At 43.6% G+C, this 16,372-nt stretch overlaps 2 protein-coding genes across 8 annotated transcripts in view; one reads left to right on the plus strand and one right to left on the minus strand.

The window, feature by feature from the left end:
• The window catches only part of LOC5563749, a 636,451-nt gene that overhangs the window by 242,317 nt on the left and 377,762 nt on the right, over positions 1–16,372 (plus strand). The gene's annotated exons all lie outside the window — the stretch shown is intronic.
• LOC5570300 overlaps positions 1–16,372 on the minus strand; it is a 124,758-nt gene that overhangs the window by 57,370 nt on the left and 51,016 nt on the right. The gene's annotated exons all lie outside the window — the stretch shown is intronic.

Here is a 16,372-nt window from a genome sequence, read left to right on the forward strand (position 1 = left end):
CGTTGCACAATATTTTTTGACGTGAAGGTCAGGAACTATTTACCGAAGTACGATTGATTTACAGATCGTTTTTGTCCAAAAAAATTATCAAAATAAATAATTCTGTTCCCTCGCACCTATAGTAGACCTATAATAACACTGAAAAATGAAGGAAGAATTATCATCACCGTGATACATTAAAGCCAAGCGCAAGCAATTGTTGCTCATCTCTTCTGCTGATTCATCATCGCCGTATATGGTCCGCAACACCTTCCGTTCAAAAACACCAAGGGCGCGTTGATCCTCTGCACGTAGGGTCCATGTTTCGTGCCTATAGAGGAGTACCGGTCTAATCAGTGTCTTGTAGATGGTTAACTTGTGGGGCCCACATAGCCGTAGCGGTAAACGCGCAGCTATTCAGCAAGACCAAGCTGAGGGTCGTGGGTTCGAATCCCATCGGTCGAGGATCTTTTCGGGTTGGAAATTTTCTCGACTTCCCAGGGCATAGAGTATCTTCGTACCTGCCACACGATATACGCATGCAAAAATGGTCATTGGCACAGTAAGCTCTCAGTTAATAACTGTAGAAGTGCTCATAAGAACACCAAGCTGAGAAGCAGGCTCTGTCCCAGTGGGGACATAACGCCAGAAATAAGAAGAAGAAGATAGTTAACTTCGTGCGACTGCGAACTTTGCTCGTTCAAAGCGTTCTGCGGAGTCCAAAGTAGGCACGATTTCCAGCACCGATGCGTCTCTGGATTTCTCTGCTGGTGTCGTTGTCGGCGGTCACCAGTGAACCCAAGTACACGAAATCTTCGACAACCTCGATTTCATCACCTCGAGGTGGGGGGCGTGCCGTGTCTTCTCTTGAGCCCCTCGCTATCATGTACTTTGTCTTCGACACATTGAAGTTCAGTCCGATTCGCCTAGCTTCAGCCCTAAGTCGGATGTACGTATCCGCCATCGTCTCAAAGTTGCGTGCAACAATATCAATGTCGTCGGCGAAACCAAGTAACTGAACGGACTTTCTGAAAATCGTGCCACTCTTCCCCGCTCTTCTTATTACACCCTCTAACGCAATGTTGAACAGTAAACACGAAAGGCCATCACCTTGTCGTAACCCTCTGCGAGATTTGAAGGGACTCGAGAGTGTCCCTGATACTAGGACTAGCACATCACTCGCTCCATCGTCGCCTTGATTAATCTTATTAGTTTGTCCGGGAAACCGTATTCGTGCATAATCTGCCATAGCTGTTCTCGATCGATTGTATCATGAACCGATCTAAAATCGATGAATAAATGATGTGTGGGTACATTGTATTCGCGGCATTTCTGCAACACCTGGCGGATGGCGAATATCTGGTCCGTTGTTGCTCGTTCGCCCATGAATCCTGCTTGATATTGCTCAACGAATTCTCTAGCAATTGGTGATAGACGGCGGCATAGGATTTGGGAGAGTACCTTGTAGGCGGAGCTCAAAATTGTGATCGCACGATAATTGGCGCAATCCAACTTGTCACCCTTTTTGTAGATGGGACATACGACACCTTCCATCCACGCCTCCGGCAATACTTCCTCGTTCAAAATCTTGGAAATAACCCAGTGCAGCGCTCTTGCCAGTGCATCACCACTGCACAGTGGTCCAGGAATCAGTTTTACGCGGAAAGATGCATTTTGAGCTTTAGAATGAAACATTAGACAAAAACGGTCTTCTACAAAGTTGATTGTATTAGTTAAGCCCTTTGTTTGGTGTTATTGAAAATTAGGGTGGACCACATTTTCGTAGAAATTGTGTTACTAACTTTCTTATTTGTACAAATTATATTAGAGTAAGGTGGGGCAAAAGTTCGACCTTAGTGGTATAATCAATGTTTCCAGGAAAACAATAGCAGTTAAAACAAAACAAATACCATACAGTGAACCTTCAACATATTGGCTAGAATTTTGCTGAACAAACTTGTGTCAAAATATTTACCCATTTTTAGTTATAACAGTTTCAAAATTAATTGTCTTATTCGAACTTTTGCCCCACCGATGGGGCAAAAGTTCGAATCTAGTGTGGGGCAAAAGTTCGCTGGCTAAAACACAAAATATCGATCCTTTTATGATAGGCATACTTTACACCAGCCGTAAACTTAAGTTTGACGAAAAATACACACTAAATTTTCATCAAAAACTTGCCCAAAACCGGGTTAATTGTAATATACTCAAAATTAGCAGTTTTTCACAAAACTATGTGGAAATGTAAAATTTTGGTGACAATTTTCACACGATCAGACAAATTTAACTAAATTTGAAAATAATATGTGGATTTTAGGCAATTTGTAAATTTTTCCGCGATTTTATACATGGGTCGAACTTTTGCCCCGCTGATTCGAACTTTTGCCCAACTATGGGCCAAAAATTGTTTTCAAGCATTTATGCAAAAACTAATACACATCAAAGCAACCTTATGATAGGCCTAGAAACGCCCTTACATAAAATATTGAAAAATATTTTATCTTCAATTGGTTCCATGCAACGAAAGTTTGACCAAAAATTACAATATTCACGTCGAAAAACAACAAATACCCATAACTTTTCCAAATCTCAATCGATTTTTATGATATTTGGATTGAAAGTCTCTTACTTGAATAGCATTCGACCCACCATGACATTTATAAGATTTGTTTTGAATTGAACTGGAAATCTTAAAAAGAAACTCTTACCCCACTCGAACTTTTGCCCCACTTTACTCTATACATGCTTCAGCAAAGTTGTAGACCATTCAATTTCAAGCAACTTTGTCAAAAAAATTTTTTTGTATCTCTTAAATTGACCGATTTAGAGCTTTTTTCCTGCAGTGACATAGGGTGGTCCGAACAAAACTGGTTTTCTGGCTCTAGAGTTTTCAATTCAAATTTCTCATCAAAGTAGTCTATGAGACACTTTTAGAGCTTTAAAAAATGCGTAATTTGGTGAGTAAAGAAACTCGCTATCTCCTTTCGTTTAGGAGTTATTGTTGTTTTTCTCTCAAAAACATGCCTACTTTGATTGTGAATATCTCTGATTGGGGCAAATATAAAAAATATCTTTTGACGGCATTTAAAAGACAAAATAAAATTGTATATTATATCAAAAAATTACAGATGTGTTATTTTTGTAACTTTAATAAAATGCCTTGAAAACAAAGGATTTTAAGCAGAAAAACTTTAATAACTTTTGAACTAAAATAGATATCATCAATATTTTTGTATGAAAATTTGCGTTTTGTTAAGTTCTTAAAGTCGTTCATAGACCGCTTTGCCGAGAAATCTGAAATAAGAAAGATAGGGCTCTAAAACTATTTTGAAGATATTCATAGTATGTATTTCTTTATTATTTTGCATTTTGAGCATGAAAATGGAATTTAAGACAAAAATGATCTTCTACTAAATTGTTTCTAAAAATGTAAGCTTTCATACTGTGTCATTTGAAACTAGGATGGTCCACAATATTACACATATCATGTAATCAACTTTTTTATTTGCAAAAATACTGGTATATGCTCTTAGGCAAAGCGGTAGAACTTGAAATTTTGATCAACTTTGCCAAAAAAAGTTTTTCTGTAGCTCAGCATTTGACCAATCTAGAGCATTTTTTCCTAATCATCGCAGGGTGGTCCAACAAAAATAAGTTTTTCAACTCTAGTTTTTTTAATATTATTTTCTCGTCAAAGTCGTCTATGTACGACTTTTAGAACTTAACAAAACGCAAATTTTCATGCAAAAATATTGATGATATCTATTTTAGTTCAAAAGTTATTAAAGTTTTTGTGATAAAAAATATTTGACTTTCAAGACGTTTTATTAGAGTTACAAAAATAACACATCTGTATTTTTTTGATATAATATACAATTTTATATTGGTTTTTGAATGCCGTCAAAAGATATTTTTTATGTTTGCCCCAATCAGAGATATTCACAATCAAAGTAGGCATGTTTTTGAGAGAAAAACAACAATTACTCCTAAACGAAAGGAGATAGCGAGTTTCTTCACTCACCAAATTACGCATTTTTTAAAGTTCTAAAAGTGTCTCATAGACTACTTTGATGAGAAATTTGAATTGAAAACTCTAGAGCCAGAAAACCAGTTTTGTTCGGACCACCCTATGTCACTGCAGGAAAAAAGCTCTAAATCGGTCAATTTAAGAGATACAAAAAATTTTTTTTGACAAAGTTGCTTGAAATTGAATGGTCTACAACATTGCTGAAGCATGTATAATATAATTTGAACAAATAAGAAAGTTAGTTACACAATTTCTATAAAAATGTGCTCCACCCTAATTTTCAATAACACCAAACAAAGGGCTTAACTAATACAAACAACTTTGTAAAAGACCGTTTTTGTCTAATGTTTCATTCTAAAGCTCAAAATGCATCTTTCCGCGTAAAACTGATTCCTGGACCACTGTGCACTGTTGAGACAGCAAAGGAAAGATGCTTCGGATAGTCTTAATAGCATGACTCGTTTGTACTGGGTACATGAATCAGCTTTTTAGCTGCAATTTATTTAGAACTAATTAATTTCAAATTCTGCATGATATAATAAATTCAATTACATTTGTAGTCCTTAATAGCGAGCTTTTCCACTGTCTAACAGTTTTAAACTAGTTTGAAGTTCAGTTTTAAATAGCTTTAAGATATTTTTAACGATTTAAACGTTTTGTGTTCTAGTCGTAAGCCAATTTCAATTTAATCTGTTTGCATATACTAGGTAAGAGCAAATTTAATTCTATTTATTATGCATGATAGATTGGTGCGCATACATGTATCATACACTCGGATTTCTCCTGCGTGTAGATCGGGTGACCCTGTCGCAACGGGGTGCTGATTTCTCGTCGTTCGGAACATCCCCCGACCCGTTTTGCTTGAAGTCTACTTTAGCTGTACCACAATCTTCTAGAACAGCGAGCTGCGCAACCGATCGAACCAGCACTCCTGCACTGGCTGTCAAGATTTCCACATTCCGTACGCGACCGTCACGTCCCGGAAATACACGAATAACTCGTCCTTTCAGCCATTCGTCCCGGATACGGTTCTCCATCACAACAACCACAACACCACACCAAAGCTCCAACTTTTATGAGCTTGCAATCCTTAAACCACTTCGTGCGCTTGGTGATCGTTGGGAGATACTCCTTGGTCCAGCGTGCCCAGAACTTATCCAGTAGAACTTTACAGCGAGCTATTGCTCGCTCTTCGATCGGCTCTCTACCCGGCTGGTTGACTCCGCTGGTGTTCAGCATCAAGAAGCAGTTCGGGGTGAGTGCTTCCTGCTCCTCCGAATCAATTGGCAGGTACGTTAGTGGCCTCGAATTCACGATGGATTCTGCTTCGATCAGGAGTGTGCGAAGAGTTTCATCGTCCGGCTTGCCTCCGGTAGACAACGAGGCCAGTGCGCTTTTCACCGACCGGACCATGCGTTCCCAAGACCCGCCCATATGGGGCGTGTAGGGTGGATTCAAGCGCCACTGGGTATCGGTGTTGGTGAACGTACTTGCGAGATTGGTAGTGATCTGCTGTATCTCCTCTTTCAAGTCCCGGCTAGCCCTCACAAAGTTGGTGCCCCGATTGCTGATAATTCTTTTGGGGCCCCCCTCCGTGCAATGAACCGCCTAACCGCCATCTAGCAGGACCCCGTGGTCAGGTTGTGCACCACCTCGAGATGCAATGAGCGTTTGGTCAAGCATGTGAACAGTGCGACCCAACGCTTCACTTCGTTGCGTCCTTGCTTAACCAGCATCGTCCCGAAGTAGTCCAAGCCAACGTAGGTGAACGGCCGAACATGTGATGCAGTCCTTGCTTCAGGCAGTGGGGCCATTCTCGGGTTCGCCAGAACTGCCTTATAGACCTTCACCACTGACAAAGCTTTCCGGCTTGCTTCAAGGCGATTCCATCTCCGAAACGTGCAACCTTTGACGCATCTCGTTGACTGCCGTTTCAGCATTGCAATGCTTGTACAGCCGATGGTACCAATCAACGAGAAGTCTCGTCCCTTCGTGTCCTTTGGGAAGAAAGACGGGAAACTTGAAGTCGAACGAGACCTGCTGCGCGCTTGCAATCCTTTCATCCATCCAGATAACACCTTGCTCGTCCAGGAAGGGAAAAAGCTTGATTATTTTGCTGGTCTTCTCGATCCTCTTTTGTTCTTCAACTGAAAGGTCTTGGTTAACCTTGAGGATGACAAGTTCGTCGCCGAAAGCATCTTGCTTGATCAGCTTGACGATGATTGCTTCCGCCTTGACCAACTCATCCCAACTCAGCCATTCCCGTTTTCCTGATGATTACTTCTTGACCTTGCATCACAGATTGTCGATGAACCTGTGTACATACGCAACAGCTTGGACCAAACGTTCTCACTAAGATAATCTTACAAACTCTTCTTGGAATCGTGTGATTCTCGGCAACGGTTTTCGATAATCTTGCGCCGAGAACAGCTGCCGATAGCTCCAGCCTTGGTATGGACAGCAGCTTTAATGGCGCCACCTTTGTCTTTGCCGACACCAGGGAACATCGTACTCGGGATCCTTTGACGATGCGGAAGTACGCTACAGCAGCAAATGCTTCTTCGGATGCGTCCACGAAAATGTGCAGCTCTACGGCACGGTAGTCTTCAGGAGAGTGCCCAGGAAAGTAGCATCGCGGGATTTCGACATGATCCAGCTGCTGCAACAACTTCCATTGCTCGAGCAGTGTGGCTGGTATACGCTTGTCCCATCCAAGCCCAGAGCGACAGATGTGCTGAACGAGCACCTTTCCGTGGACGACAAAAACAGTTACTAGTCCGATGGGGTCGAAGACGCTCATTACGACATGCAAAACTTCCCTCTTCGTCTGAATCGAGTCATCCTGTACAAGCACTTGAAGTTCTTCCCGAAATACAGTTTGGAAGACAAACACATCATGTTCTGGCTTCCAGATCATGCCCAGGGCACGTTCGTATGCGGCCGACCTATCGACAAGAAGTTTCTTCGGCGATTCTGTTTGCTGTTTCCCGACCCGTGTGAGAACATTGAATGAATTCGAAAGCCAATTGCGAATGGTGAATCCAGCCTTCGAGTGCACGAACTTCACTTGCTCGGCCAGTTCCACTGCTTCATCCTCCGTGTGGACACTGCTTCTGCTGCTCGTGGGAACTGTTCGGCAAACTCCTCGGCATTCCGATTTTTCACATATTGGGCCGTAGATGGTGAACAGGTGGAGCCAAACGTGGATACGTCCATCACGAAGACGTCGAAAGTTTTGGACGGATCATCCCTCCAAAGGAACAACTGTGCCGACCGGTCATCTGGTCTAATCTTAATCTGGTGTAACATCTCGCATATATCTGCACTGATGGCCACCTCGAACTGCCTAAACGAACTTAATACTGCTGGCAGGGGAGCGAGAAGATCTGGACTGGCAGCCGCATCCCACACCAACCGTACTTTGTTCGGCTTCCTGGGGTTCGTGACGACGTTCAACGGGAGAAACCAAGTTCGCTTTGGGTTGAAACTGGCTAGCTCATCAGGACTTGCTTTATGTGAGTATCCTTTGAGCTGGTACTGAATGATCTGGTTCTTTACGTTGTCGTACAGTTCGGGCTTTGAAGCTAGACGACGTTCAAGGCAGCGGAATCGCTTTTCCGCCATGGGTCTACTGTCCGGGAACTCCACGTTGTCGTATTTCCACAGTAAGCCTGTCTGAAACCTGCCAGACTCTGTACGCACAGTGGTACTTTCGAGGATCTGCTTTGCACGGCGGTCTTCATCACTTTCCACCGCAGAAGATCCAGGCCCCACACTCTCTAGCTCGAAAAATTCCTTCACGAAGTCGTGCAGCTCTTGATCAGGAGACCGAACCGAAATGTGGAATAGTTGATGATTGCTTGGCTGCCCAGTTTCCGCTGCGGAACTTCCATAGATCGTCTATCCAGTTCTAGTTTTGGCAGCGATTGGGCTTCCCTTGGGTTCTTCTCTGCTTTTCCGGGTTGCCATCATGAACGAGTTGTCCAACCCGATGAGGATCGTGGGGACAGCATTGGTGTAGCTTTGCACCGGAAGGCCTTGAAGATGCGGAAACTGTTTGCAGAGCTCACCGAAATCCAACGATTAAACTGGATGATTCAGGCTCTTGACGGTGTGAACTTCATTCAAGTCATGTCGTTTGCCGTTTGCGATACTTTAAATACCACTCGTTCACTGAAGGCAGAGTGGATGGACGTCACCAACCACTCCAAGCTCTTCTGCCACCTTCGACTTCACCAGCGTCCTGTAGGAACCGTCGTCCGTGTACGTGTACGTGTCGATAGTTTTGCCGTTCCCATGTAACGACACTGGAAGTATCCTGAATAGTAATCATTATTTCGTCGCGTGGGTCTTTGCCGATTGTTCCAGGTCGTATTATCTCCTATGTTAATGGCTATGCAATAAGGTTTTTTACGGGTGGTTTATTGGGCCTACGCCAACACTCCTGTCTCGCCGAAGCGCCATCGTGCCAGCACTGTTTAACGTCCCAACTAACACTAGGGCCATCGCGATGATGGGGCTACCACCTTGGATTTAGATGTGCGCGATTCAGCATTTCTTGCTCAACCGCTGGATACCAGAACAGACGCTATTTGAGCCGCACCTCCTGGTGAACAGACGCTCGAGACGTACCTCCTCAATTTAGCCCAGGCTGCACTACCTCAAACAGTGCCCAGGCTGCACTACCAGCTAAGTACGCCACCCTTAGCTGGCGGTCTTTGTCATCGTTTGACCCGGAGAAGCGTGAAGTAGGAACTTGTGAGGACCAGAGCTGTGTTAAAAACTCCTTCCTAGTTGTCGACTCACCGTTTTGCAGCCCAATCTCCGTCAGTCAAGATGCTTCCGTCCTTATCCCTACACATTTCGGCTCGCGGCTCGAAGCCTTTTCAGGATGCGTTAAGCTGCTCGTAGAACTTTCGCGTTTCTTATGAATGATGTAGCTGTTCCATTTCTTCACATTCCGCTTCTTCCAGGCGGCGCTTTTTGTCCCGGAATAGGCGGGTTTGCTGCTTTCGTTTTCTTTTATATCGCTCCACGTTCTGTCGCGTTCCTTGCTGCAGCATTGTAGCCCGCGCTGCATCCTTCTCCTCCAAAACCTGCCTGCATTCTTCGTCGAACCAATCGTTACATGTCCTCCTTTCCACGTACCCGGACGATGCTCTCGGCTGCGTTGTTGATGGCTGCATTTATGTTGCTCCAGCAGTCCTCAAGAGGGGCTTCGTCAAGCTCGCCCTCTTCCGGCAACGCTACCTCGAGACGCGGCGGCGACGTTCGGTTGGGCCAGTCGCGCTAGGTTATACCGAGGTGGGCGTCGATATCGTACATTATTGATGACGGATAGTTTTTGGTGCAGTATCACCATCACTAGAAAGTGATCAGAGTCAATGTTAGCGCCACGATAGGTTCTGACGTCAGTTATATCGGAGAAGTGCCGTCCATCGATCAAAACGTGATACTTGAGAATAGACTAGAAATTTTTTAAGGTTCTTTCTAAGGTTTTTATTATCAGAAGCCAAACTACCTTATAACGTTTGAAAAATGCTTTGAATCTCTTATGCAGGTAAACCAATTTTTAGTTTAAATTATTGCAACTAACTTTTTTTTTTTCAAATATTGTATATATATGTATATGTTTTATATGTTTACAGGTTAAGTTCAGCAATTTTTTGGGGCTTATTGTTTTTCAGCAACATAATGCATTTGATGATTCCCTTCTATTGATACCTTGATTCAAATTATAATCATTGTATTCTTGTTTCAATATTCAATTTGTTGAACGTACAGATTAATTTAACAGTTTTGAGTTAAAGAAATTGGCGTAGGGTTGGAAGCAGGACATTTTTCTAGAGATTTGAAGTCTATTTCAATGCAATTCTCTAAGAAGTATTATATTTTTTATGAAAGGGCTTCGTGGCTTTGCGGTTAGTGACGTCAGTCGTCTGGGCGTATTGTGCCACAAAGTGTGGGTTCGATTCCCGCTCCAGTCGGTGAAAACTTTTCGTCGAACGAAAAATTCATCACTGGGCTGCTGGGTGTTTCGTGTCGTCCGTTGCCTAGTGTTAGTGATTGTTCAGTCTGTGCAGCCTATGTGCTGAAGACGGTGTAAATTGTCTTTTTAAAGTCTCTATTTCAATCAAAATGGTTTTCAGTCTCCTTTTTCCTTATGGGTCTCTTTTCATTTTCTTTTGTTTTAAACTAAAGGGCTCTTTAGTTCCTATATTTAAGGCACTTTATCACTACGAGCCATGCAGTGTGATCGATAGAGTCATTTAAATAAATGTTTAAATAACAATCCTGTTACTTGATCTGCAGATACATAAATTGTATTCGAACATAGTCTTCAACATTCAGAATGCTTTGGTTAAAGTTGGAAAAGTCACATTATAAAATCGTTAATAATTGATGCAAAAGGATGGCCTCTACTTCTGTATCCAAATCATTTTTAAATCTTTCCTAATATTGTTGTTTCTCGTGAATTTAATAAAATCTGCACCAGAATGTTGTAATATTTTGATTTAGTAATTTTATTTGAGTTGATTTGTATAAATTTCGACCATTATTCCAGATTTATGGAAACACTTCGAATCTATTAAATTACCCAACTAACATTCACTCATTTATCAAACACCATTATGGCAGTTTTATTCAGCATCATGCTTAACAACATTTTAATTATTTTCATGGCCAACCTTTGTTCAGGCGTTGTTCACACAAATTTGGAGAAACTTTAAAGCATGTCGTCGAATTCCAACTTTATTTTTCAGCTTTTAAAACGTTTTACAAGCATTTAGTTCAGTTTTTATACGACTGGTTCAAAAATAATTAAAAACAAATACATATTTTTCTAGGCACTTCAAACGAAGTGTACACAATTATCATGATATAACAACCATATTTAAAAATCGCCTAGATACTGGATTCGAATTCGAGACCTTCCAATCGTCAGCGGTATGCCTTGCCATCTGCGCCATCCTAGAATTGATGAATAAATCGTCCAGCGCAAAATATAAACCTCTCATAGCTGAATATTGGGTTGGTAAATGGCTGGGCATGGCGTACCATTGGTACCTCACGTACCTGAAGGAATAAAATAGACCCCTTTGTGCGGTCCTTAGCCTCTTGCCCAGCAACTCCTATCCCTACCTCCTCGCGGTACTGGCCGGGGTACGAGTAACCTTAGGGAAGATCGGGTAACCAACCCCCGGTGGGAACTTTGGTCGTATGCTGACAGGGAAGGGGGGGTTTGCTTTTGCTTTTGCTTTTGCTTCTGCAAACCTTGAGCGTCTGTACTCCATGTTAGGAGCGGCTCACAATCAGTGATGGAAAGTAGCGAACATTTCTGCTGAACTGGAACAAAAACAAAACCAAACGCTCCCGAGCGTCAGAGCGCTGGTTTACTCGCATCCGTCGTGCTCCCGAGTAACCGAAGCTATAACACGCAAAAAAATTGTGCGGTAAAAACTACCATTTTAGGGGGTTAACTTAAGCACTCGCACCGGCAATTTTCAGCAGACCAGAAATGCGCTTGATTTTACCATGTCTGTAGTTGGAATCAGATTGTTGTAAATTATTTCTGTCAAATATACCAGTAATGCAGTGGGGTGTACCATAAACATAGTAAATTGGTCTGAATTTCCATGGTAGTTTTAAGAATGGGCGTAGTCAGCTAAAATAGTTATTTTTACCACAGAATTTTTTCCCGTGAAGTGATTCGCGAACGTGTTCGGAGCTGTTCAGAGTCAAATTGTGTTTTTGAGAAAAAAAAAAGCTGCTTCCCCTCCAAGATTTATGGTTTCCAAAGGTTTTTGACTACAAACAAGTAGTTTATTGTCTACTTGATGGTTATGCAATTTATTTGTCTGTCAGAACCATAATAAATCACATCTTGTTCGGTAACTCGCGAGTAAACGTTCCCGAGCTTGTTGCTACTTCTTTAGACATGTTCTCCCGAGCAGGCGGGTGCGGATTTACTCACACCTAGCCAGTTCGCGAGTCTGTGATGTTTGTTATGTGTTGGTATACACTCGTGAGCTGCTTCGTGATGCGAACTTTTCTAGCACTGCTCACAATAGCGTCTGTTCCCCATGTCAGGGGCGGCTGATCATCGTCCGAGTGCCAGAGAAGGACTCTAAGCTAAACTGCGCACTATGGTCCTCCGGAAATCTAGGGGGTTGGTGTCAGGCCCTGCAAGCCAGCCGTAAAAAAATCAAGCAACGAATAATCAACGAGAGAATACGAACCGGGACAATCGGCGAAGACCACAGCGACGTAAAGGGACTGTAAATCTCTCAACTTCATCGGGAGCACACGCATACTCGCCGACGTGCTGAAGGACCGTGGATTCGGCATCGTAGCGTTGCAGGAAGTGTGTTGGAAGGGATCAATGGTGCGAACGTTTAGAGGTAACCATACCATCTACCAGAGCTGCGGCAATACACATGAGCTGGGAACAGCTTTTATAGTGATGGGTGATATGCAGAGGCGCGTGATCGGGTGGTGGCCGATCAATGAGAGAATGTGCAAGTTGAGGATCAAAGGCCGGTTCTTCAACTTCAGCATAATAAACGTGCACAGCCCTCACTCCGGAAGCACTGATGATGATAAAGACGCTTTTTACGCGCAGCTTGAACGCGAGTACGACAGTTGCCCAAGCCACGACGTCAAAATCATCATAGGAGATCTAAACGCTCAGGTTGGCCAGGAGGAGGAATTCAGACCGACGATTGGAAAGTTCAGCGCCCACCGGCTGACGAACGAAAACGGCCTACGACTAATTGATTTTGCCGCCTCCAAGAATATGGCCATTCGCAGCACCTACTTCCAGCACAGCCTTCCGTACCGATACACCTGGAGATCACCACAGCAGACAGAATCTCAAATCGACCACGTTCTGATTGATGGTCGGCACTTCTCCGACATTATCGACGTCAGGACCTATCGTGGCGCTAACATCGACTCTGACCACTATCTGGTGATGGTCAAACTGCGCCCAAAACTCTCCGTCGTTAACAACGTACGGTACCGACGGCCGCCCCGGTATGACCTAGAGCGGCTCAAGCAACCAGATGTCGCAGCGGCATACGCGCAGCAACTCGAGGCTGCATTACCGGAAGAGGGTGAGCTGGACGAAGCCCCTCTTGAGGACTGCTGGAGAACAGTAAAAGCAGCCATCAACGATGCAGCTGAGAGCAACGTCGGGTACGTGGGACGGAGTCGACGGAACGATTGGTTCGACGAGGAGTGCCAGGAGGTTTTGGAGGAGAAGAATGCAGCGCGGGCGGTCATGCTGCAGCAAGGGACCCGGCAGAACGTGGAACGCTATAAACGGAAACGGCAACAGCAGACCCGCCTCTTTCGGGAGAAAAAACGCCGCCTGGAGGAGACGGAGTGCGAGGAGATGGAACAGCTGTGCCGGTCTCAGGAAACGCGTAGGTTCTATCAGAAGCTCAACGCATCCCGCAACGGCTTCGTGCCGCGAGCCGAGATGTGCAGGGATAAGGATGGGAGCATTCTGACGGACGAGCGTGAGGTGATCGAAAGGTGGAAGCAGCACTTCGACGAGCACCTGAATGGTGCTGAGATCACAGGCAATGAAGGACGGGACAACGGAGGAAATGCCTTCATCAGTACTGCGGAAGATGGAAACCAACCAGCCCCCACTTTGAGGGAGGTTAAGGATGCCATTCACCAGCTCAAGAACAATAAAGCTGCTGGTAAGGATGGTATCGGAGCTGAACTCATAAAGATGGGTCCGGAAAGGCTGGCCATTTGTCTGCACCGGCTGATAGGCACAATCTGGGAAACAGAACAGCTACCGGAGGAGTGGAAGGAAGGGGTAATCTGCCCCATCTACAAGAAAGGCGACAAGTTAGACTGTGAGAACTTTCGAGCGATCACCATTCTAAATGCGGCCTACAAAGTATTATCCCAGATCATCTTCCGTCGTTTGTCACCCGTAGTAAACGAGTTCGTGGGAAGTTATCAAGCCGGCTTCGTTGACGGCCGATCGACAACGGACCAGATCTTTACTGTACGGCAAATCCTCCAAAAATGTCGTGAATACCAGGTCCCAACGCATCACCTTTTCATCGATTTCAAGGCGGCATACGACAGTATCGACCGCGTAGAGCTATGGAAAATCATGGACGAGAACAGCTTTCCCGGGAAGCTCACGAGACTGATAAGAGCGACGATGGAAGGTGTGCAAATTGTGTGAAGGTTTCAGGCGAACACTCCAGTTCGTTTGGATCCCACCGGGGACTACGACAAGGTGATGGACTTTCGTGCCTGTTGTTCAATATTGCGCTAGAAGGTGTTATGCGGAGAGCCGGGCTTAACAGCCGGGGTACGATTTTTACGAGATCCAGTCAATTTGTTTGCTTCGCGGATGATATGGACATCGTCGGCCGAACATTTGAAAAGGTGGCAGACCTGTACACCCGCCTGAAACGCGAGGCAGCAAAAGTTGGACTGGTGGTGAATGCGGCCAAGACAAAGTACATGCTAGCTGGTGGGGCCGAGCGCGACAGGGCTCGCCTAGGTAGCAGTGTTACGATAGACGGGGATACGTTCGAGGTGGTCGACGAGTTCGTCTACCTTGGATCCTTGCTGACGGCTGACAATAACGTTAGCCGTGAAATACGGAGGCGCATCATCAGTGGAAGTCGGGCCTACTATGGCCTCCAGAAGAAGCTGCTGTCAAAAAAGATTCACGCCCGCACCAAATGTACCATGTACAAAACGCTCATAAGGCCGGTAGTCCTCTACGGGCATGAAACGTGGACGATGCTCGAGGAGGACCTGCAAGCACTTGGGGTCTTCGAACGTCGGGTGCTTAGGACGATCTTCGGCGGTGTGCAGGAGAACGGTGTGTGGCGGCGAAGGATGAACCACGAGCTCGCCCAACTCTACGGCGAACCCAGTATCCAGAAGGTGGCCAAAGCTGGAAGGATACGATGGGCAGGGCATGTTGCAAGAATGCCGGACAGCAACCCTGCAAAGATGGTGTTCGCTTCGGATCCGGTTGGTACAAGAAGGCGTGGAGCGCAGCGAGCTAGGTGGGCGGATCAAGTGCGTATCGATTTGGCGAGCGTGGGGCAGAACCGAGGATGGAGAGATGCGGCCACGAACCGAGTATTGTGGCGTGAAATTGTTGATTCAGTGTTATCTGTGTAGATGTTAACTAAATAAATGAATGAGCTGAATATTGATCATGTTTGAGCTTCTATTCGACATCGTCTAATCAACACATGGTACGCTAATCAACAACTGAACAAGCATATTATTCAGCTGCTGTTTAGTTCTGATCCAAGCTGAGTTCAGTCGGCTATTTATAGTGCACAGTGAGAAAATTTATGTCAATGATGGTCAAAAATAACGTTTATATACACAAAGTGAAATCAGTATGAGATGATTAAGGTGAATATGCATCGAAGCCAAACCTCAAATTTTCAAGAGCACATTAATCTAATTTCACAATAAGTTTAAATTTGTTCAAAACTTCAATTTGAATGATTCATAAACTTAAATTGAAATTCATTTATTTTATAAATCATATTTGTATTAATTAATTATATTATTGATTTGACTTTTTCATAAACCTATTATGCATTAAAGAAATAGTCCTCTGTATGAATATATTTAAATTATTTGAAGTATTCTGAGGACTATGGGCCTAAATAGAAATATGTTCGAATATCTTGACGCGTGGGATTTTTTTCCAGAAATGGCCAAGTAAATCATTTTTCTTAGATTGCACTATTCAGTTGTGAAGAAATGTCATTTCAAATGTAGCTCGCTATAGAAATTTATTTAATCAATTCTGTCAAAGAAATTTCCACTTTTCTTGTACGGAACAACATCCCGAGCAAGCGAAAAGAGCTAAGCAATAGCAAATAATAATATGGATAGCTAAAAGTGATATTAACCAGATAGATATAATATATAAAGGATCTGGAAACGACATCTGAAATAAACTTCATACAAAAAACAAACAAAATTTGGATGTTGTATTTAGATCTTTTATGTCAATCAAGTCAATATCACGCTTTGTTTGTTAGTACTTCGCTCCTACTAGGAATACTTAGCTCAAATGTTTGTTTTTGTTTTTCAAAATAATTCTACATTTCTGGAGGCTGACCATGTTTATTTTCTGAACGATTATTTAAAAAGTTATGAGAAAGCATAAGTTATAAGCTTTGAAATGCTTTCCGAACTCAACACGAATTTCGGATATTTTGTCCATTTTATGAAATTTAGTTATAGTGTGATCGCTTTTACAAGGCTTATTTATTGCTGAACAATGTGTTTGTTAATCGTCATTTTGGCCTCTATTGGATCAACTGTTCTTATAATATACTGAAGCTG

The sequence above is a fragment of the Aedes aegypti genome, chromosome 2, assembly GCF_002204515.2.
Source record: "Aedes aegypti strain LVP_AGWG chromosome 2, AaegL5.0 Primary Assembly, whole genome shotgun sequence".
NCBI lineage: Eukaryota > Metazoa > Arthropoda > Insecta > Diptera > Culicidae > Aedes > Aedes aegypti.